Source organism: Saccostrea cucullata, unplaced genomic scaffold (genome assembly GCF_032062105.1).
Source record: "Saccostrea cucullata isolate Sc308-1 unplaced genomic scaffold, CSIRO_AGI_Scuc_v1 ctg166, whole genome shotgun sequence".
In the NCBI taxonomy this organism is placed as follows: domain Eukaryota; kingdom Metazoa; phylum Mollusca; class Bivalvia; order Ostreida; family Ostreidae; genus Saccostrea; species Saccostrea cuccullata.
Genome location: NW_026927307.1, coordinates 44,418 through 69,539, shown reverse-complemented (window position 1 = coordinate 69,539; position 25,122 = coordinate 44,418). Strand labels below are relative to the sequence as shown.

The following is a 25,122-nucleotide window of genomic DNA, read 5'->3' as shown; positions in this document are numbered from 1 at the left end:
ATTATCACTTAACTACACTGTGTCCCAATTCACATTTTTGTGAGCTATTTTTAATCTACCAATGATCAACATTCAGGTTTATTTGGAGCATCCATTTTCTCAGTAAATAGTGACCTAATTTTTTTTATGGAATTCTGTATTTTCATTGATAATACACTCATTCATGTCTTAATTCAAATTTTTGAAAGAGGAAGTTATACATGTTGTATCTGAATATTTCAAGGTATTGAACCAGAAGTAATCTGCTAAATCCTCAGTGTTTCTGATTTTTAAAAGCAATATCACACTGAACTAAAACAAATAAAATTTATAGAATTCATTAGCTTTTCTGTACATACTATTTAATATTTATATTTGTTTGAAATATACCTGTCGAGCAGTTAATCAAAATCCTGGTAAAAAATATAACGTCCTAATTTTTTTTCCGAATATGAAATTACTACGGTAGGCCTACTCATTCAATCATTCATTCAAATGATAAATATAACTCGAGACTAGTGATGCACAACGAGTTAAATATTACATAAGCAACATTAGACAGCATATGTAAACAAATCATTGATGGAGATGAACGTAGTTGAGTCGCAAATTGACAAAGATCGGACTATTTGTAATAACCACACCTTGTACTCAAATACTTTATACACATTTTTTTCTTCGAAGGATTAGCAGCAAAGAAATAAAAGTTTAAACACCCCCACATCTCCCGTGGGCTGGTCTTACCAATAGGCCTAGTACTGAGTGACTGCGTGACCTAGATATTGGCCCACGTAATGAGACGACAGAGTGTCACCAATCAAACGTCGTTTCTTGTCCTCAGAGAAAAGGTACTTTTAATTCAAAGAAAAAATATGATTTTTTCTGAAAATCATAAAAGTGTTTACACGTCTAGAATGGCGGAGAGTTTCTGATTTTTCGCATTCCGTGCCCGATGGAGAGGATTGTCTTAACTATACTTATCTTAGTTTAATCCTGAAGTCTTTTAATCTTTACGGCTAGGATTCATATTTCACACTAACCAACAATTTTACATAATTCTTCACATTTCACCACAAGTATGGCCATTATTTTTTTTCTTGACGGGCACTGGCATGTTGAAGTTTTTCCCCCATAAAAAAACGTTTTTTTAAAATAATAATTCAAGCATAATATATAATTATATATATATTTTAATTTGCCAATAGTTTATATACTATCTTTTTTTTTTTTTTACAATTTAAAACCCTTATTACAGAGATTTCCTCATGCACCCCGTATTTTATGTTGGACTGAAAAGGCCTATAATAATATGTAAAATCATGATTATATAATAGTACTATATAGTATGTTATTTGTAACTATTCCCAATGGGGCCCTGATTCGGTAATAAATTCTATTCTATTCTATTATGTTACTAAAAATTATACATACATGTAGATTTTTAGAACAGAAACACACTGTCCTCTACAAAAATTTGAAAAATTATAAAATTGTGATATACAAATTTTAATTGAAAAATTCAAATTTTTGTAGAGGACAACACCTCTCATATGTAAGCCTCAGCATTAAAAAGAAAAATCAAAATATTGCATGCAAATAAAGAAGTCTTCACAAACAATGACAAAGGATCCAATTAAAATACAACTGTTAATTTGTGCTACACATACTATAGGTAATTTAAACAGACCCGTAACACGGGAGTGGATTGGGGGTGGTGGTGGGCGCGCCACTCACTTTTCCTGCGCATAGTATTTGCTGATAAAGTAAATTTGTAAAGGTAAATTTTCCTTTAGACGTTTATCCCGCCTTTTTATTACTGTAAGATCGAGCACTGGCAAATTCCAGGATCTGGAGAGTTAATGAGAGTTTTTTAACCCCTTTGTTATGGGCCTGCTAAAAAAAGCTTTGTTACAATGTGAGGGCCTATGATCAACTAGGAACCAAAAGAGCTACGATGCATAATTGTGCATCACTAAGGACGGGTTGTGGTGGTAGGGGACTTTTTACCTATATGCAGATGTCCTAACGAGAATGACAGAACAATAAATTAAGTAATTACAACCCGCTATGTTCAAACCGCCTTCCATCCTATAGAAATATTTAATTTTAATTTACAAAGAAGGGGGATAAGATTATTTATTTATTTGAAATCACATAAGGATATGACAAAGGATTAAGATAAAATTGAATGTTGATGCATTAAACATTTTGAGACTTTATATTTGGCATCACATTCAAATCGACTTGTAACAGAGTCGACATTTGACTGTTTTATGACATTGATTAAAACTAAATACGAAAAATTATAAAGGTCATTCAGTTCAGATTAACAAGAACATAATACTGAACATTTCGGTTTTGATTACATTTAAAAAAAAGATCATGCAAGGACTTCTTTGTTTTAATCTAATATAACCCACATACAAGCTAGAGCAGTTGTATTCTGGTAGCTTAAAATATATTAAGCCACACTACGAAATGAACAAGCTCTATGTATGAACAATTTCTAAAACAAAAAAAGCTATTGACAAACAAGCTGATGAAACAACTTGATGATACAACAGTCTCGTAAGTCATAATTTCGAAAGTTTTATGGTCCTTGTCAGTATATACAATGTAACATATGGAGATAACGTACAGTAGTCAAGATCAAAAGTCTACAAAACAATACAAAATAGGAGCAGAGCAAACACGGACCTCCAAAACATCAGAGGTGGGATTACGTGCCATGGAGGAGTGAGCATCCCCTGCCGACCGGTGACACCCGCCGTGTGCTCCTTGTCATGATCGGGAAATAACGGAAAGATCCGTCCTCAATTCATTGTATAAATAATGGACTAACAATGAGTATGAAAAACGTCAGTCAGCATTTGACTCAATGATAAATTGTACTTGCTGACAAGGTCACTGTATCGACCAAAGAACTTACGAAATGATGACTTTTTTAAAACGAGATTGCTGATATTCATGTTTCATCAACTTGTTTGTCAATAATTTACCTCGTTTTAGAAATTGATCGTTCGTAGAGCGTGCTTTTGCGTATCGAATCAACTGAGATATATAAACTCCGTATGCAGGTGATGAATCAATCATTAAGTCAAATGAAAGATGACTGACGTTTTTCATTCTTATTGTTAGGTCATTATTTACACACTGAATTGTCGACGGATTTTCCCTTTTCCCCGATCATAACAAAGAGTACACGGCGGTCGCGACCGGTCGGCAGGGAATACCTACTCCTTTATGGTAAATGATCCAACCTCTGGTGGTTTTGCTCTGCTTGAACTGGAATACTGTTCATATCTCCATATTTCATTGTATTCCTGAAAGGTAGCCACTGAAAATTGCATCATTTAACGTCGCACACTTTGTTCTTTTTTAGGAGGGATTTTTCTTATATTTGTTGTATTTAAAATTAAGTGAAAATTTCAGTCTGAATAGCACAATATCACTAAGATTAAATATGACCGTTTTATCTTAGGCACAGTGGGGTCAGTTCAAGGTTATGATCATTTTCCTTGACACTAAAAATGAAAAAAAGAAAGTTTGTTTCTAATCAAGCAAGCCTACTTATCTAATACCCCATTCATACGACGAAAATTTGCTTATGTGTGCAAATTAACATATGAGTAAATATACACACGTAAGTAAAAGTTAATTTGCTATGCATTCAGGCGAGATTTATGTACTGTAAGTAAATCCTTATATTTTCATATAAAATAAGGAGATCCGCAGATTCAGAATTGTGGATTTTTAAAGAAAAAGGTTATTTTCTTACTATTAGGATATAAAACTAACTTTTGAATGTTCCTCAAAGAAAGTAGGGGGAAATCCGATCCATTTATTTTTTGGTATGGAAAAAAGCGAACTTAATAACTTTTAGGAAAAATTTACACACGAAGAAAGGAAATTAATTAAAATCATTGTTTAAAATTGGAAAATTCTTTGGCCTTGGTCCTAAAAACTATAGAAGGCCTAAAGACTATAGAAGAGCCGTTGGGTGTTAAGAAAAAGATGTATGTTGCCATCTACTAATTGGCATCTTCAGCTGAATAAAGGACGACTGGAAATCTTTTTGGTGTTTGGAAATTTATAGTACATCAAGTTTGCGAGGTCATTATGAAGTTTCTGCTTGAATATTTTATGTTTTTCTAGGAGAATGAAATGGGCAATCGATTTTAAAAAATCAAACAAAAACAAATATGTAAATAGGAAATAAACACGAATCCCCTAGAAATTCATGGTGCCAAGGATCGAGAATACTTTAAAATGCTTATTTTCAACAGGGTTGTTCAAATTCCTGTAGCATCAATTTATTTGTCTGTAGCTTGTCTTGGTTTCTAAACGAAGAACTGTAGAAGAAAGTCAATCTGTAATGGGGCCCGGGTGATTAATGTAATGCCTATTCCTATCACAGTTCCGGAGCATTCCCATGAATACCACTTGAATTGTAAGGGGACTACTTATTGATCCTGCAGGGCACATGTTTCAGCGACCACAGTTATATTTTTTATGATTTAGAGGCACAAGCATAGGTTTTCTGGAAAGGGTGCAAGATGCGCACGTTTTTGCAAATTCATATTTTTCTCAGAGGAGACTGGAGATATAGTATGGATCCTTGTTTTCAGAGTTGAAAAAACCATTTGTGGAAAGAAATATGCTAGAACAACTCGGCGTATCCTTTTTAGACTTTAAAGCAGTACCCTTATCAAAACTAAAATTACTTTCAGCTGTCCTTGAAGTACAGCAAAGATGAACATAAAAAATCCAATTTTTAATGTTTTGCTTTCTAGCCGCGATGTTAACTGACTGATATTATACACACAACAATAAACATAAACATAAACAACCGAAACAACACTTAAAATGGAGATTTTTGCAATAAACAAACAAAATGCATATATAAGTAAATTTGCTGCGTGTTCATACGACAAAATTTACACACATGAACAAATAATTTGCGACAACATGTATGCAAAAGTTAATTTGCACCTAGTCCTGACCAGGTGTAAATTTACTCTACTGTGCAGAATTTACATGTGAGCAAATCGGTTCATACGACAAAAATTGCACATGTGAGTAAATTTACATATGAGTAAAAAATACTGAGGTATGCAAATCATGTCGTATGAATGGGGTATAAGATTAAATGTTCTTATTTTAGTACAAAAGGAAAATATCAAATTCGCTCTAACAGGCGATACTTCCACATAAAGATTAGATGAATAAACTAATTAAAATAGATATCAGCTATTCCGAATTTCCTCTATTTTTCATAATTTTTCAGGGATTGTTAGTTATTTGTACATGCTTCCTAAATTTAGCTTTATTCTCATTTTCACATATGGTGAAGTAGTAATATAAAGATACAAAATTTTACTGATTTTTTGCTGAATTCTTAAATTGGAAGTTTCCAAAAAGCTTAAATAAATTGTATTTTGAAAAAAATCTTTTCTTTTTTGATGTATCTTAAAACTTAAGTTCATTGTTATTACTTTCAGTCAAGTTAAAAAACTCCTTTGATCTTTGATTATTTAAAATTTTTGATTTAATTCATTACACTGTTAGAATTCTAAGAAACAGAAAAAGAGATATTTTTATACACCGCAATTACGTCAAAATATAGTCCCTGCTCGATTCAGTTTATCATTCTATTCAATGATGTACAATTATGAGTAGGAAAGAATATATGTTAGACATATAAGCAAATAAGTTTTGAGTATTTTATTTAGACAGAAGCAAGACAAAATCCCTCCTTAATCCTTGATTAATGTAAAATCTAGGTCGGTCGATAAAGAATTCGGTAGAATTACAAAGTGGACAATTTATTTCTTGATCATGTAGAAAATAATAATCTTTGTACATGTACAATGGACAACAACAAGTGAAAAAAAAAAAGAATTTTGTTGACAGACCAAAAAAGCCTCTCCTAGAAAAACTAATATTTTGTGAAGGTTTTTTCCCTTCATTTCTATGGTTGATCCCACCAACTCAACAGAGGTCCATATTTTATAGGAGGGGGATCCAAGGTAAAAGATTAACTTTCTTTGTTACAAACTACGTAATGTAATAACAACGCAAACTCAAAATGTCCGGACCCCACCCAACCCCCTTCTAGATTCACGAATGGATAGCGGCTTCTACATCACATTGTATTTTTGTTCATGTACAAGATCGTTAGCTGCAGATCTGTAGCTCTCCGAAAAAAAATATTGATAGACCGGAGAGCTACAGTGCCACCCATTGAAAAAACTGTACATTTATTGCGCACAAAAAAGTGCGCTCGATTTTTTATTAATTCTTCCAAATTCTTACCTCAATTGCAAAAATGGAAGATTTCAAAAAATACCTCTCTCCTTTATCAAGTTCTCTCGTAGTTGACGTCTGAACGAAGCATATTGGACCGAATTATCTTTAAAACCAAAATGGCAGTATAAACAAGCGAAATGTTCGATGATTGCAATATCAGGGCTAGGAGGACTATTAACAACAATTATGAGGAATGTTTTGTTGTGGAAAGAGTCAAAGAATATGTTAGGAACACACGCTTAGTAATATTTTGAGGTTACAATTTTAAAAACATGGAGAAAAAAATTGAGAACCGAGCGCATTTTTTTGTGCGCAATAAATATACAGTTTTTTCAATGGGTGGCTCTGTAGCTCTCCGGTCTATCAATATATAATTTTCGGAGAGCTACAGATCTGCAGCTACAAGATCGTATGCATATACAAGATCGTATACATATACATGATTGAGAATTTAAAAAAGGGGTATGATTAAACGAGCAATGACCGATATATCTTCAAAAAGAATACCTTTTAAAAAACAATACAAAATGGAGAAATTGACAAAAAAAACACAGACCGTCGAAGAATCAAGAGGTAGGATTGGATGACTAGGAGGTGTAAGCTTTCCATTCAGTCACATCCACAGTGTCCCTTTAATTATATGGATCATGCAGGTAAAAGGCATATTCTGTATTCAAATATTCTTTTAAAACAAAGGCCTGACAAATGTTATCTAACATGTCGGATAAAAATAGGGCCCAATGATAGTCTATTGATTGATTGATTGTACATTGTATATTGTTTAACGTCCCTTTTGAGAATTTTTCACTCACACTGAGACGCCACCACTTGCCGGTGGATAGCTGCAAATTTTGTCCTTTACTCGGCACCTAGGGCCATTGAGCAGGGAGGGATCTTTCTTGTGCCAGCACCTACTGCGACACAGTTTATAATACGGTCTCATCCGAAGGACCGGTCTCCATGTCCCACAGCGGGATTCGAACCCGTGACGTAAGGATCAACTCCTTACTTCGCGACTCTAGAGCAGACGCTCTAAAACCCCTGTCACACCGGGGCTGCGTCCTCACGGCGACTGCACGGCGTCCTCAAAAAATGCAAAACGCCGAGGTGATCGCAGAGTCTCCTACAGCACCGTGACAACGCGGCGAGATCTCCACTGAACGCCGTAGGGTCGCGTAGGGTCTCCAAGAACGCCAAGGGAAGGCGATCACTTTGAGCATGCACAAAGTACGCGCCGTGTGATCGAGGTCTGATAAGAACGCAGTAGAAACGTAGTATGATCGCCGTAGCAGCGCGGTGAGATCTCCAACAACGTAGTGGGAGCTCCGTATAAACGCCGTGAAGTCGCACATGATCGCGGCATGAACGCAGTGATAGTAGACTGCGCTTCCACGGAGACCACACGGAGATGTCGCGGAGTCCTTGGAGATGTCACTACGTTTCTATCGCGTTTTTACGGGCTTCTAATGAGATTTATCGTCTTGTGATTTTTCGGCTGCGATTGCACGGCGACAGCACGGAGTTGTCACTGCGGTCATTGCGCTCCCACGGCGTTTCTACAGCGTCCGTTGGCGATCATAATGCGCTTTCACGGCGTTATTAGAGCGTTGTCAGCCACATCACAAAACAAGAGCAATAGGATCATATTTGATCAGCTATAATTTAAACGTATTTGTTGCAATAGGAGCATTTATGTGGAAAAAATGGAAGAGAAAATTACACATGCACTTGTTCTGTTGTTTCAATTAAAATTTGTAGAAAACTTTTCGGTGTGTTTATCATTTTTTTTTACATTAAAAATAAAATAAAGAAAATCTAACAACACAACTGAACCGATGAAATTGAAAGAAAAGGAGTTTATTCATAAAACTATTAATAATTTAGTAATAAATTATTTAAATATAGAACATTTTCGATTATTAATATTTCTTGGCATGATTAGAAGTCTTTTCATCGTGTAACTTGAATCTTTAAACAAAAATGTGTTGCATTCCTTCTAAATATATATCAATGAGTATAGAACGCATTGTGAACGTATTGTGAACGCAGCCAGCGCAGTGAGAACGCCGTGAACACGAGTCGAAAACTCCTAACGCGCCGTGAAAAGTCCGCGGAAGCGCAGTCAATCGCCGAGAGATCTCCGTGGAAACGCAGTAGAACGCCGTTAGATCGCGGTAGAATCGCGTCCGTCGCCGTAAGAACGCCGTGGCATCTTCATATTGTGAAAAATTAACAGAAATTTGTGCAATTTCCCTGCGATTCCACGGCGATTTTTAAAGTTTAACAACGCCGTAATGACTCCGTGTGAACGCAGTTGGTGTGACAGGGCCTTAACCACTGCGCCACGCGGGCGACTCCAATGGCAAGTTTATATTTACACAAAGTCACAAAGTATAACGACCACGGACTTTAAAAAATACAATTTATAAAATTTTTATGTTGTGAATTTTATTATACTATCTTAGCGGTATTTAAGGTTTTGTTTTCTTTATGCAAACTAGTAAACTTTTTAATACACAATAGCCAATAAATGAGTAATATGGTAATCGAGGCATAAAAGTTTATCACATTTGATCATGCTGATCGAACTGATATTTAGATATACCGGTTTATCTACATTGAATGTATTACTAGTATCAATGGATAATTGTTATTTCCATTCATACACCGACTCGATATATCCCAGTGAACTTGACATAAAAGATACCACAAAGTTTGACATGTATGCTTCATAGTTAGGTATTTTAATATAAAAAAATGTTAGAAGTAACCTAACAACAATTATACTTCATGATAAAGGAATAGCTAAACTTCCTAGCTAATTTGATTTCAAATAGTATGCTCTACGTACAAATAAAATATATGGAGATAACGAGCAGTATTCAAACTCAAAGGTCCATTAAACAATACAAAATTGAAGCAGAGCACACACGAACATCCAAGACAACAGAAGTGGGATCGGGTCCCATGGAGGAGTGAGCATCCCCTGCCGACTGGTCACACCCGCTGTGTGCTCCTAGTCGTGATCGAGATATAACGGAAAACTCTGTCGACAATAAAGTGTGTATAAATTGACCTAACAATAGTTATGATAAATGTCAGTCAGCATTTGACTTATTAATGATAGATTATATTTGCTGACAAAGTCATTTTATCGACAATAGAACTTACGAAATGATGACTTTAAACGAGACGGCAATTCTTCGGATAAGACCGTATAAACCGACTTCCCGTGTCGCAGTAGGTGCTGGCACGAAAAAGATCCCTCCCTGCTCAATGGCCCTGAGTGCCGTGCATAGGACAAAATTTGCAGCTCTCCACCGGCAACTGGTGGCGTCTTTGTATGAGTGAAACATTCTCGATAGGGATGTTAAACAATATATAATCAATCAATCATTAAATGAGACTGCTGATATTCTTCTATCAGCAACTTTGTCAGTAATTTACATCGTTTTAGAAATTGTTCGTACTTAGAGCATGCTCTAGCGTATCGAATCAACTAGAGATATAAACCCCAAAGGCAGTTGATGCAGGTATATTGCTGCATAAGTAAGGGAAGTTGACGATTGAAAAGTTAAAGTCATCGAGTTTATCAAAAAGCTTGGTTGTTAGATTACTATTTACGTCTTTTTCAAGTACGATATCTAAATATGAAACAGAGGTGTCAGACTCTGTGGTATCTTTTATCTCAAGCTCACCAGTATATATCGTATCGACATAGGAATGGAAATAACCATTGTTAATTGACAATACGTCGGCAATATATCTAAATGTCGAGCTGAAGGCCTCATCAAGTGTTTTCTTCTTTCCACGAACAAGATTTTTGACAAATTCTGATTCACATGAATACAAAAAAGGTCTACTTATAACTGGACGCAATTGGTTTGTTGATAACCACTAACGTCTTTTTCTAGTAAAAGAACCAAAAATGAAATAGATGTGTCAGACTCTGTGGTACATGTATCTTTTATTTCAAGCTCGTCGTACTATCGTATCAACACAAGAACTATTTTTAATTGGCAACACGTCGGCGATATATCTAAATGTGGAGTTAAAGGCCACAGTAAGTGTTTTCTTCTTTTCACATACATAAATAACAATTTGAACAAATTTTGCTTCATATGAATGCAAAAATAGGTCTACAAATAACTGGACGCAGTTAATACCCATAAATTCCAATAGATTGTTGAAAGACCTGGTCTCCAAAAACCACATAGATATTGTCAATCAGAAACTCAAGCATCCTTTTAATATCAACTTCAGAGTACTTGTGTGTATACAGAATGTTTTTAAACAAAATAATTTTATAAATGGTTTTTCAAAATACCGATTTTTATTCTTAAGTCGATTCGATATACCACTCTGTCTCAGAATTCGAAATAGTCTTATACATCTATTTTATATTCAATTACATTATTGGAAAAAAATATGTTAATGGTAAACTAACAACAAATTTTTTTAATTAATTTCTTTTTTATCATAAACTTCACCTATTTTCTAACAAAATACCATTATCACCAGAAAATGTAGTTTACGTTTTCCAAATGATTAGATAAGCAAGAGAATGCTTGCTTTATATATAAACAAATAAAACTAGGCAAGCCATAGACAAATAATCTGGTGATACAAGGATATCGACCCTCTCGTTCAACATTTCTCAAAGTCTATGGTCGATACAATGACCTTGTCAGTAAATACAATCTTTCGTTAAGTCAAAATTTTGCCTTACTTTTTCATACAAATAGTCGGGGCCCTTATTTATCACACTGAATTGTCTACGAATGTTTCTGTTGGCTCGATTATGCCAAAAAGTACACGACCGATGGAAAGTTACACCCGCCTTCCTCTTTTATCAAAACCACTTGCTAATGGTTTTACTTCCTATATAAAATTTGCTGTTAACAAATAAAACGCAAACTAGAGTTGTCCTTGTTTACGGACAAGCCTAAACGGGAAAATGCATTTTACAATGAAAGAACTGTGACTGATCTTTAAAAAAGTCATCATGAACATACAATTCTCTCAACAGCACGTAAAACACAAACAGTCGGAAATTCCAGGATCAGGTGCCTAGGAGGAGTAAGCATCCCCTGTTGACTGGTGACCCCTATGTACTGGTCAGAGAAACGGAATATTCCATAGCCAAATTTAAAATAACAACAGAAGCAGGACATTTTATTCAGAACATAAGGCAATATATGGGTTATACATGTACAATGTACTAAGTTTTTGCTTTCAAGGTCATGTTAACGACTGTGGAATTTACAAAATACTGACTTTAAAGGAGATCTCTATGACAGTGACTTATATATGTACGTCACTACCATGATTGTCTTAAAAAGTGATGGTACTTGGCAAATGCTCTTGCGTATCGATCGTATCGATATTGCACCATGTTGGGAGACAAAACATAATACATGTACACAGGACATAACGGAATATAACTTCATAAATATGGAAAAATGACAAATGGAAAAGCTGAAGTCGTCTTGTTTGTCATATAATTTAGTTATTATTTGCAATTGACCCTAATAGTACATACCCCTGATAGTCAATTAAACATCTGGATATTTAACAGCTCTGTCAGACTCTGTGTTGTCCTTAGCAATAATTTAGATTAGTTTAAAAACGTGTACAATAGGAATACACGCAGATACCAACACGTGTTATTATCTAATAAACTAGAATAACATAAACATAAAATTTTTGTTTATATTAGGGATTGTATTTATCAAGATAATCATATTATGTACGAAATAAATAAATATAAGGTGTTGCAGAGTACGCGTCATAGCCCACGAGAAGACGGATATTTCGCAATGATAAATATCTACATTGATGGAAATTAGGGAATGTATTTAATTAGACCGCTTCCTCTCTGGCTCCATATAGGGACGTCAGTTTTTATTTTTTGTGACTATGAATTAAACAATTTTATAACCTGATTTATGTTTGTTAAATTCTGAATAAAAGGAATTTCTTTTTTTCCTAAATATAAAATTTTTATTTTATCTTTTATATATACGATTCGTAAGTAAGGATTGGCATTTTTTTATATTTCGTGGCGTCAGATTTCACTTTCTACACATAGGAATGGAGTTGCTAGTTCCCAGGAACGTATGATACTTAAAGTATCCACCATGCATTTTCCAGCTTATCAAAAATAGAGTCAATCCTTCGTATATGACATTGCATTATCAGATTATAAATGTATATATTTATATCTTAAACTAATAAAGGATCGGATCTGTTTTTTAAACATTAATAAATGTAATGAGGTACATTTAACAATTATATGAGATCTTGATAATTTACTTCCTTTCACATGTTTCAATCAAAGAGAGTTTATAACCTATCAATAATGTGTACATGTTTTTCTATTGCAAAATAATTTAATTTTCTAACAAAGGTTTTAAACTCTGTCCTTTTTAGACGAAGATTAAAAAACGAAATCGAGCAATTATATTCTCTGTTACAAAACGAATCGCATTATTAACTTATAACAATTTTAATTGGGGCATTTCTTATTGAATTGAAAACAAAAAGTTAACTGAGTTTTTAACATTTGTTTGATTTTTACTTAAGAAGCAATAGACATCAATCAAATTTAATGAAATTGATATCAAGATGCTTATCATAAACAATTAAATGATTAAAAAATTTGAAAAGAACTGTTTTGAATATTTAAACAATTAATGAATTAATGAGAAATGTGTGCAGTAGAAAAATGCTTATTAGATTTTAATGTAATATGATAAATGTGAAAAATAATTTTTTTTTACTGCATTCTCCACATTTCTGATATACACACGGTAGTCTCTAGGAATAAATATATAGATCTTCATTTTTGTTTTGGTTGTGATATGTACATGGCACTACAAGAGAAAGGAATACCCCAATATAATGCCCAAAATCTGGAATATTCTTTTAGTTTCATCATGGCATTGTTCTTTTTAGTTGATTTTACCGAGAAACAAATCCCAGTTAGATCAGATTTGATGAGTCTTGGTTTAATTAACATAATAACGAGGCAGGCAGGAAGGTTTAACTTTACCAGCTACGACCTACCAGAAGATTTAGCTGACTTTACATAACATACATGCAGCATTTCGTAAGCAATAATTTAATTACTTCATTATATTGTGCTTATACATGTCTGTTACTGCATTGTCAGTTTGCAAAAGTAAATGAATATATGCAGACACTTACATGTTTTGTTTGTGCCATATATCCGATATCCATATTATCTATATTTACACCGAGGTAAAGTCCCAAAAAGAATTTCCCTTCAGTGGAAATCCCCATTTTATGTGTTTACATATTTATTAAGTGGAACCTTGGACTCAATACCAGTCGTTAAAGAAAATAAATCAACTAGCATAATGAATTTTTACTAATTTTTTTAATTTAAAGAATTTAATTAATTTCTTTATTTTGTAATAAAGTTGGTGGGTACATGCAACTCGTGACCAGATACCAGGAAATAAATGGGTCAAGTTAGCGTTTAGTTTTATTCTATACGGGGCCTAATAAAAAAAAATCAGAGGAAAAAATGTTATGCAACAAAAGTACATTTGTGTTTGACCCATATATTTAACATTAAACAGGATGCTAATTTAAAAATGCGTCAGCAAAAATCATTTAAACTGTCACTAAAGACAAGTGTTTTTATCTAATTACTTCTCATAGTTCAAGGATAGCAAATACTGGACGTTTAATTTAAAATGCCTAATATGGAATGCACGTACAAATACCAATCCAAATTATTTTGAGAAAAAACAAACTAAAAATCCTCTTAATTTACATAGTTGAATTAGAAATGAGCATATTTTACCCTAGCTTTATTTCATTCATGTAATCTTAATTCCACTGAAATTTCTTTTAGATATACCTTGTAAGCATATACAAAAATAAATGAAAAACACAAAGAAATATTTTTTTTAAAGTCCCCTACACAACCCCACCTTCAAAATGTTTGTATTATATATAAATACTGTCCTGATAAAATTTTGGCGCTCTGTTGATAAAAGTTTTAATTCTCTTTGTGTTATTGGCATCTGTGGTTACTGACTTAAACAGCCTGATTCAGCAGGACATGCAGTATGCACGTACCTTGTCACAATCAGGTGGGATTCCCAATGATAAGACAATTAGGTACACTTGACCTGTATATCACAACAGGTGTCATGTAGCGTATCGGCACATAGTCAAATACACGTGGTCAAACGTCATATATACATTAAAAAGATAATATCTCGGGAAATTGCAGAAACTCTGTACGCATATACTTAAAACACGCGAAAACGATTACTCGCTTCATAATTTTTCTTAAATAATCATGTTTCGTGACTAAACTATATCTGAACCCTGAATAATGTACACGTTGGTTTCATTCATGAATACTAATATCCTTGACTCATTTTGACAAGGATTTTTTTTTTCGGAATGCAGTCTCCAAAAATAGAAAACATCAAAAACCTTTGATAATCAACGACAAACAATAGGCCCTATAATTGAAATGAAATGTCGGACTCACTATCAATTATAGGTACATGTCAGGTATTCATTGAAAGACGTAATCTTTAATGTCTTTGTTTGTAAAGCTCATTATATTTTAGAGGAACTGTGATTTAATTCTAAAAGGTAATCCAACTTTTACTCATAGCTTCATTTCCAAGGAGGAAATTTTTCAAAATCATATGTCAGTTTTGAATATTTTTTATATTCCAAGCAACCAACACGAATTTGATTTATCATATCTATATTGGATGTTGTTTACCGAAACTTCATAAACATTCTTACAAAGATACATAGCGGATTCCAGTAAATGTTCTACCAAGCCTCTTTCCTTAATCCTCACTAACATGTTAACAGTAATGAAGGAGATACTTCAAAATACTGTTCAACAATATATTCGAAAAGTGATGTAAATCAGATACTAATATAAAATAATTTCACTTTTGGAAGATTTGAAATCACATTTTACCAAATCGACAGCACAAAATCTTACGACTTTTCAACTCTATACAGAACCATTCCCCTTGATAAATATTAATATTAATACATATTTTTTAAGGTCTACTTGCTGTCATCAATGAAGCTGCTTTTTCAATAAAAATGGAACACGTAAATTAATTTACCTTGTCACTGGTCATTTGCAAAATAACTTTATTAAAACATTCTGATTATACACACAAGTACTCTGAAGTTGATGTTAAAAAGATGCTTGAGTTTCTGATTGACAATATCTATGTGGTTTTTGGAGACCAGGTCTTCCAACAATCTATTGGAATTCTCATGCGTACCAATTGCGTCCAGTTATTTGTAGACCTATTTTTTGTATTCATATGAAGCTAAATCTTATCAAAATCCTATACATGTATGTGACAAGAAGAAAACACTTGTTGTGGCCATCAAGTCGACATTTATATATATCGCCGACGTATTGTCAATTAACAATAATAATTTCCATTCTTACGTCGACACGATATCCCGATGAGGTTGAGATAAAAGATACCATAGAGTCTGACACGTGTATATCATTTTTGTTTTTTACTTGAAAAAGACGTTAGTGGTTATCAACAAAGCTTTATGATAAACGTGATGACTTAAACTCTTCAATAGTCAACTTCCCTTACTTATAAAACAATATACCTATATCAGCTGCATACGGGGTTTATATCATTCTGTTGACTCGATACGAAAGAGCATGTTCACATATGAACAATTTCTTAAACGTGGTAAGTTATTGACAGACACGTTGATGAAGCAAGAATATCAAAAGTCTCGTTTAAAGTCATCATTTCATAATACTATGGTCGATACAGTGACCTTGTTAGCAAATACAATTTATCATTGAATCAAATGCTGACTGACCTTTTTATACTAATTATTAGGCCAATATTTATCACTCTGAATTCTTCACGTTTTTTCCCGTTATTTCCGGTTGATCATGACAAGGAGCATACGGCGGGTGTGACCGGTATGCAGGGAATGCTCACTCCTCCATGGCAGCTGATCCCCCTTCTGATGATTTGGAGGTCCATGTTTGCTCTGCTCCTAATTTATAATGTTTAATGGACTTTTGGGCTCGAATACTGTTCGTTAAATCCACATATTTAATGAAACATTGAAAATTCTATCTCAGAAGGAATCTTAAATTAATTTTCTTCGTGTATTTAATTCTAAGTTTGATCAAAACAAATTCAAGCTCAAAAGTTCATTAAATCATTACAAAAAAGGAGAAGAGCAAACACAGCCTTCTGAAACATCAGAGTTGGAATCAGTTTCCATGGAGAAGTGAGAATGAATGAATGAAAGTAGTTACCCATGTAAAATATCCTTTTTTGTTCATGTTTCTGCTACAAGTTACTGGTGGGTAACCCCTTCTTATAGTCATGTTAGGAACCACTATCTTTTTTTTAAATTGAGTCCCTTTTTTAAGTAATGTTACCATAAGGATCGGAACCTTTTTCTAAAATTATTGATTATATTATATTAATTTGTTGAAATGGAATATAGAGACAACGAACAGTAATAGAGACCAAAAGTCAACTGAAGCAATACACATCGGGTGTGTGCAAGACAAACACGGACATCTAGAAATTTTAGTTTTCGGATAGGTTGCAGTGGTGGTTTGTGTATTCCACGTCGACTGGTCACATCCGTCACTTGTCTCCTTGTCAGATTCCGGTAAACGGAAACATCCGCAGTCAATTTAGTGTTAAAATTTTGATATGTATGAAAATATGCTAATCAACATTCGACTTAATGTCAGAGTGTATTGGTTGAAAAGGTTATTGCATAGGTCTTAGAATTTACGAAATGTTGACTTTAAACGAAAAGGTGATATCTTTGATTTTTATCAACTTCAATGTAAATAGCTTGTATCCTTTCAGAAACTGTATAATACGAAGCGCACTGTGGCAACGCACTTTGAAAAATTTTTTCAAAGTGCGTTAAAATTGGGACAATATCAACGCACTTTGAAAAAATTGTTCAAAGTGCGTTAAATTTGGGACCAACTCAACGCACTTTGAAAAATTTTTTCAAAGTGCGTTAATATTCTACATCAATGTATTTTACCATGGAGACACTTAACGCACTTTGAAAAAAAAATCATATTTTAGTCATGGAAAGATTTTATTTGTTATTTTACTTATTTATCTTTCAAAAAACTAAGCCTAACCCTAACCTCAAAAATGAATTGATTTACTCCTGTCGAAAAGAGGAGAAGACGGGTATAAGATCCCTCAGTCCAAATCTTTAACTTTCCAATACACAGGTGTCAGTAACAAACGGGGGAGGGGAGCAATAAACCTAAAAAGGGTACGCTGCATTTTCAATGCTTACACAATGTATATATCTTTCCAAAATAAGTGGGGGCTTAGCCCCCCATCCCCTCCCCTGGCCCTTCGTCCATTCTCGATGTCTATGCTATACTCAAAGCATTCATATAATTATGTATTTACCTAACTGGTATGACGTTGAAAACTTTCAATAATAAATGAGTTAATTAAAACAGATGAAAACAAGAAATTTTTAAGTACAGTAAAACGTATGAGAGAGAAAGAATTTTCATAGTTTTGAACAATCAAATTGGCCCCTTTTTATTATGATAAATGCTAAGTTGCTTGAAGCTGTCCTCTGTTAGTGCCCCCTATACACCTTTACATCTACTTATCAAAGACTAGAATTAAAAAAAGAAGAAACGAATTAACGAACTTAAAACAATCGTCACTCTTTTTTTCAAGACCCTTTAATTTTCCCTTTTATTTTATCAAAACCTTAAATATTTAAAACGTCAATATCTCAGGTCCTACTGTGACTTTATCATGAAAAAATTATCAAACCAGAATCTGTTTTTTATCATACCGATTATTTGAAGGAATATTGATCAATCTTTACATTTTTTTTCAAAGTGCGTTAATATGGTCGATATTAACGCACTTTGAAAAAAAATTATTTTTTTCAAAGTGCGTTAGCTTGGTCCCAAATTTTAACGCACTTTGAAAATTTTTTTCAAAGTGCGTAATTTTTTCGAAGTGCGTTGTAACAGCGCGTGCTTTTGCGTATCGAAACACCTGGCAGATTAACTCCATAGGCAGATGATTACATTGTATGTTATATTGCAATATAAGAGGGTAAAGTTTACTATAGGAAAATGAAGTTGTCACAAGCTTGTTGTTAGATTAACATGTACGTCTTTTTCTAAGTAAACTGTCCAAATGTGAAAAAATGCTTTAAACTCTGGAGTATCTTAAATTTCGAGTTCAGATGAAAATAATAAATGAAAGTAAATATTGTTAATAGACACCACCAAGAGACTTCTCCTTTTCAAAGATAACATTTTACACCCTTTTTACTTTTAAATTTCAAATAATTATAAGTTACTGATGAATAATTTGTAACTAGCTCATGTTATCTTTACAATCATTGGTGGTTAACCCTATTTTGATTTAAGTTTCTTTTGCAATTTATTTGGGGTTATATTCTTATTCTATCCATGCGTTTCAACTTCATGTTGTAGTTTCCGTTTGAGTCAAGGAACTTATAGATAGCTATTTTTTAATCCTACAACTGTTGCAATTAAAGCTATATATGGCGTATATCAGCAAAAAAAAAAATTAATAATAAAATAAAATAAAAATGCGTGATTAAGTGTAGATCCACATGAGATTTGTTATAAACATTCAAATTCAAATTTTCTCCGATTTTGAATAAATTGTCCCCACGTTTCTAAACTTAAATTGACTTAAACTGTGTCTGTTACAGTGTATGTAAATCCGAGTCGGTAAATAAATCAGTTATTGTCTTAAATCTATTCTATCTATGAAACGCACGCGATTGATTTAAATTGTGTAATTTACATGAAAGTCCTATCTTTATATAAAGTTACAAAACAAATAGAAATACCTTTTTAATTTTAGTCAGTCTAAAGAAAAATACGCCATGTATGACCTTAACTGATTAAAAATCCCGTTTTGGGTCATGATGAAATATTCAATCATGTAGTTGTTACAATGTTGGTGTCGCGTTCTTGGAATAAAGAATATTAAAGTCAAAAATTGGCCCAAGATTTCTCTTAATCATTTTAAACTTTCTTTGAATAATTGAAAGAAAAGACAGTTTTCATATCAAATTACAAGGAGCCAGCGAGGAAGAAAATATTTTCCTATATATATACGTACATATACATGTTTTAAAGTTTTTTATGTATGTCACTAGTACCGTAAATCTGGAAATTTTTACGTCGATTTTATTTTGCGAATTCGGGTCAAAATGGTGTTGATTAATTTTTACGTTTCAAAATTTTGCGAATGACCACTGCTTTGTTATCATTTTCTTATTGGTAATTTATTTTTAAGAAAAATATTTTTGCGAATTCAATGAACTCGCAAATTTGCTAAAAATTTATCTACAGCAAAAATTTCCAGATTTACGGTAATTGTAAAAACCGTGTTATGTTAATATCAGTAAACAATTTTACATACTGTTTACGATAACCAACTTCCGACTTGACTTTGGAGAAAGATATTGGTTCCTCGTTGGCAAACTAAGGCCTACAAATAGACAGAATGTGTTACAAGTTATTTTTTGAAAGTTTATATATGAGAGTGTCAATTATAGTTAGGAAAATTTAAACACTTATTTTACTTGCCAAAAATTATAAACGTAAAAATGGGAAAGAAGTAATATTTTCTCCTCAACTCATTTTATAGTTATTTTAGAAAAAAATAGGATGATACGTTTTTGGGGAATGTAAAGTTACAATTTGCGGTGAGTATTTAGTCCCCTTTTTCCTCTAATGGATTTAATATGGTTTAAATGGATTTTCAAAACTCAAAAGTTCATTGGGAACACTACTTATTGGTTGGCATTGGTTAGCATTTAGTTTGTCCAGGAAAAAAATCTATATTTTCAAAGGAAAGTTCCCGTGATGACACAACTATTATTCTATACGAAGGCGATCTTTCTTTGTACACATGTAGTTTGTTTATTTATCAGCAATTAACGCAACACTGATGTGCAAAAAAATGTTTTAATTTTAGGAAATTTTCTAATCATGGAAAATCTTGCGACACCAGAACCTACTACATGTACATCTATCTTGAAAAAAAAATAATATGGAAGATTTAAAGAACACCAATTTGCCTATTAAAAAGAGACAGGACATAAATCTAATTTATATGAGTATAATTTTCTCTTTTATCATGCTCTACTCCTATTTTGTATTGTTTTATGGACTTTGATATTGAATACTCTTCGTTATCTCCATATCCTTCTTTCAAAAAAGATTTTCAAACAAAGTATTCACTGTTACACATTCTATGTTCATGTTTACCCCAAAGAATATAAATTATTAAGGAAAACGATTATACCCATATCTTATTATATAACTGAAATGAATATTTCTCTTTAATATTTCTCAAAAGGATATAAATTATTAAGGAAAACGAATATACTCATACCTTATTATATTATTGAAAAGAATCTCTTCTTTAAATGTGAACAAAATATTATATAATCGAATGGACTTCATGGTTAGGACAATATTTATGGTGCAGGAAATAACATGAAACCTTCCAATGATTTTAAATAAACGACATTAGCATTTTTGGGGAATCACCAGAGTGTCCTCATATCAAGTTCATAAAGGTTAAATTTACAATTCATCCTGGATTAATAAGTTATATATAGGGACAGCAAAATTTTTCGATATCAATGAAGAATGGAAAATCTCATGCTTGTTTCTGGAAAGAGCTTTTTCTGTACTCGCTTTGTCTCGCCATCTTCCTCTCTATGAAGATGATGTGCCTTACAGTTTCTATATGTTCATAAATATATTGTAATATTACATACGTAAGAGAAAGTAATTTTAAAAATAAAAAAAATATTCTGTTATGTATAAAGTCAGTCGAAAATAAAGTCCCAGATTTGAAGCATTTTTAGCATGATCTTAGTAGTTAGTCCGTCCAAGATTGGAACGGACTTTTCTAAGATTAAGGAAAATGCGATCGAAACTGCAAAAACCGGAGATACAGAACTGAAGGACATAGAGTTTCATTTACAGAAATTGTGTCTACCAAACATTCGTGATTTAAGGACCCCTACTAATAGCAATAAAAAGTGAATGCATGGATTGATTATGTTTTTGACTGATTTTGTCTAATATTTGTATGATACAATTTATCATTGACTCAGTTGCTGACTGATTTGTTTTTCATAGTTATTGTTAGTCCATTATTTACTCTCTGAACCGATGACAGATTTTCGCATTTTTCACACGGCGGGTGTGACCCGTCAGCAGGGGATGCTCACTCCTCCATGGCACCTGTTCCCACCTCTGATGTTTTTGAGGACCGTGTTTGCTTTGCTCCTATTTTGTATTGTTTTATGGACTTTTGAGCTTGAATACTGTTCGTTATCTCCATATGTTTCATATTTTTCATCTTTTCTTAAAATAATATTGTTCAATATTTCTTACTTTTTGGACCTCCTTTTATTAATCTTTACAATTCAAATACCTTTTTGAGACATTTTAAGGACATTATTGAGAAGTCTGAAACAAAATTTTATTTTGATATTGTTTAATTTATTTATTGAACCTATGGAAAGGTCGTTTTGATAACTATTTTTACGCAATTAATATTAAATGTTCCATTAAATCGGGTTCGAAAATAGATAGCAACTGTTCCTTCGCCATGCGCTCGGTACTTTGAGGTGAAAGTTGCGGGTCCTTCAGATGAGACCTTTAAAAAGATGCCCCATGTCATGAAACGCGTTGGCACGATAAAGATTCCTCTCTATTCAATGGTCAAATGCCGAGTAAAGGTCAAAATTTGAAGCCCTTCTCGGTAAATGGTGACATCTCTTTGAGTGAAAAAAAATCTCGAATAGGACGTAAAACAACCATACAATCAATCAATCAATTGTTTTTAATTGAATTTTCATAGAAGACAACAAATAGTACCCTCAAATAGATTCAAAAGCACGTAATGACACTGATTGATAATCGGGAAAACTGGGTTGTGATTTGATTTGAAGACTTTTTTTTCGTTTTTCCAAAAAAAAGAGGAGAAAAAAAGGGACTAATAAATAACTTCTTTTCCTAGAACACAATCTGTCCTTATGCATGATAGAAAAATTCTAAAAATGGTATCAAAAATGTTCTACCACGTTCCTTTTCTTTTTTTTCTTTTTCTTTTAAAGGTCAGGTTTAATTGATTACATCGATCACTTTTGTATCAATGTTGCCAAAATTCCCAATTCACACTCATCTGAATTAATAAAAAACAAAAAAAAAATTATTACAGAGCATTGTTTGGTTTAATAACTCTAAAATATCCAATTCACAGGAATTAGCTCCACATGAATTTCTTTTGTTTTCGATATATTTGTCATGGTTATGTATAATAGAGGTTAAAAAATGAAAAGAATTTAAAAAGCAACAACTAAGAATTAACTTTGTGATTTTGTGAGATCTTTACTTGTACTGAAAGTGGATCATTTGAGCATAGATATTTTTAACTTGGTAGGTTGCGTTGTTAAAATTCAGTTTTGGATTTTGTGGTGATATGAAAACGTCATAATATTATCCGTATTATTCAACTAAAAAAGAACCAGCGACTTATTTTTGCTTTACAAAGTTTCAATATGGCCACCAATTCCTGAAGAGTCTATTTGAAAATAGAAAAAAAAATACGTCAGCGTATATTTATCATTACAATGCAGCTATCTATGTTATTTTGAAAGTGTGATATGAACAGTAATATGTGAATAGCAATGAGGCTCTACAGCATTTCATTGGCTCTCTTTAAAATTTGTAGATAAGCAAAAGGATCACGTGAACAGTTTCCTTTCCAAGAAAACCATTTTCCTAATGGTTTATAGAATACAATAGAAATGGCTCTAAAAATGGTTAAAATTTCCTTTTTCTTATTAACCTAAACAAACACATGTCGTTCACATCGATTTTCTTTTGTGTTTGTCATATTATCCAACAAATTAAAATATTAAGATTTTTAGAGAAATATTGCTCTACTTTAATTGTAAATAAAATATTGATAATACAACGGGTTTAACGGCGCTGAATATATCAGCTAAATGTCATACGTTCTAGCTCAAAGTAGACTTACAATGAGGAATATGCATGTACTAGTATATATTTGAAGAATTGGGCAACGATTTTCTATTTCTTAAATTTTATATATTTCGTATATTTAATAATGAATCACCGTATGTCTTTATAATCTTTGTAATGAGTTGCGATTTATCTACTGTGATAACTGTTATCAATCTATATATGTATGCTTAATCATTGGTAAGAATTAAGATAAATTGATGAAATACAAATTTAATTAGTTTTGGGGATTAATATGTAATAATACGCAAAGTTGTAGGGAAAAAAAACTTGAAAATTGAGGAATAGTTATAATTTGTTTTATTTATAAAAATACTCAAAATTTCATTTTTTAAACTTATAAACATATTCCATTTTCCGAAAAAAGATGTTGCAAATGCAACTGACATGAAACGAAAGAATCGAGACGTTCATTAAAATTATTACATCGTGTTATATGCCAAATAATGACTTTGATTTGTGTTGCTTTTGGGAAAATCTGAAAAGCAGGGAGGAAGCAGGAAATATGTCAAAATTTAGCTTTGCATTTGTTAGCAAATGTATTCAAACTAGAGACAAAGGACGTTCTGTGAGTAAAGACGAGTTACTTTACAGAGTAAAAAAAAACAAAAAAAAAACATGTAAGAAACTGGCTCTTCAGGCTGTGAAATGCATAGAGTATTTATTAAAAATTCTTGACATTAATTTTCTTTGCCTTTTTAACATGAACAGTGTCGAAAAAAGGGAATTCATTTTGTTGTTTGGCAGATTGAGTAACATGATTTCCAATATATCCCAACTTTACACATTCAAAAATAAAGAAATATTTAAATATGTCTTACAGGTGATGCTATCAGGAAAATTGACATTATCTCATTATCTGCAAAATTTGTATGTATCTTACCTGTTATACTTATTTCTCTGCGATAATTATTTTTAGTTTACGTAAAATTTAGGCAATATTGGAGTTTATTTACAACGATCAATATTTAAATTTGTAACGAGATTTGCAACTTCAATCGATGTGTTTAACATTTTCAGAGAACGTCAAGTTAAAACGTTTCATGACTTTATTCTGATTTTTCAAAATCATTCAGCTTGGATTTACCAATCATTGGTCAGGATATTCTTGAATACAAATATTATATGGTAAAATGAGATGAACTGCACTGTTTTGGATTGGAATTGTTTTTTTTGTCAAATTGTAATTGACAATTTAATTGATGGGAAAAATCTACCAACATTTTGCATTCTTTATTATTGAAATCGTTCATTTACTAATACAAATCAATGCTCAACCCCAGTTCCATGGGCTCATGGCGTTTTTGACTAATCGAGAGTGAAAATACAGTGTCATGTATTGGTGTTTTATTGGAACTTATTGATAGACATATTGTTTATTAAAGAAGTATAAAAACTCTCGGTCCCTACAGACTCTGACTTATACAAGCTGTGCAGCCCCTGTCTTGTTGATTTGTTTTCTTAATTTCTTAGACGGGGACATTTTCTATAATCAAGACTCTGAGCTAAGAATAACGTTTTAAATCTGAGGAGGTGAACTAATTGCTATTTTTAATTGGTTCTCAGAAAACTTGGCAAAATAATGTTCAGAATTGTAGCCTAAGAATTCATTCTTCCTCCACACAAAATTTACCAACTTGAGTTAAACGCTCTGATTCAAATTTCCTTTTAAATTCAGAGAAGTCTACATA

General features: G+C 32.6%; 1 protein-coding gene across 6 annotated transcripts in view; it reads right to left on the bottom strand.

Annotated features, from left to right (window-relative positions):
• The window catches only part of LOC134274028 (uncharacterized), a 50,464-nt gene that overhangs the window by 13,489 nt on the left and 11,853 nt on the right, over positions 1 to 25,122 (bottom strand). Inside the window, exon 1 of one of the 6 annotated variants that reach the window (XM_062756264.1) lies at positions 19,782 to 19,809. The exons of 1 other annotated variant lie outside the window; for it this stretch is intronic. The gene's annotated coding sequence lies outside the window, so the exon portion shown is untranslated. 4 more of the 6 variants (XM_062756260.1, XM_062756258.1, XM_062756263.1 and 1 more) reach the window with 4 other exon arrangements.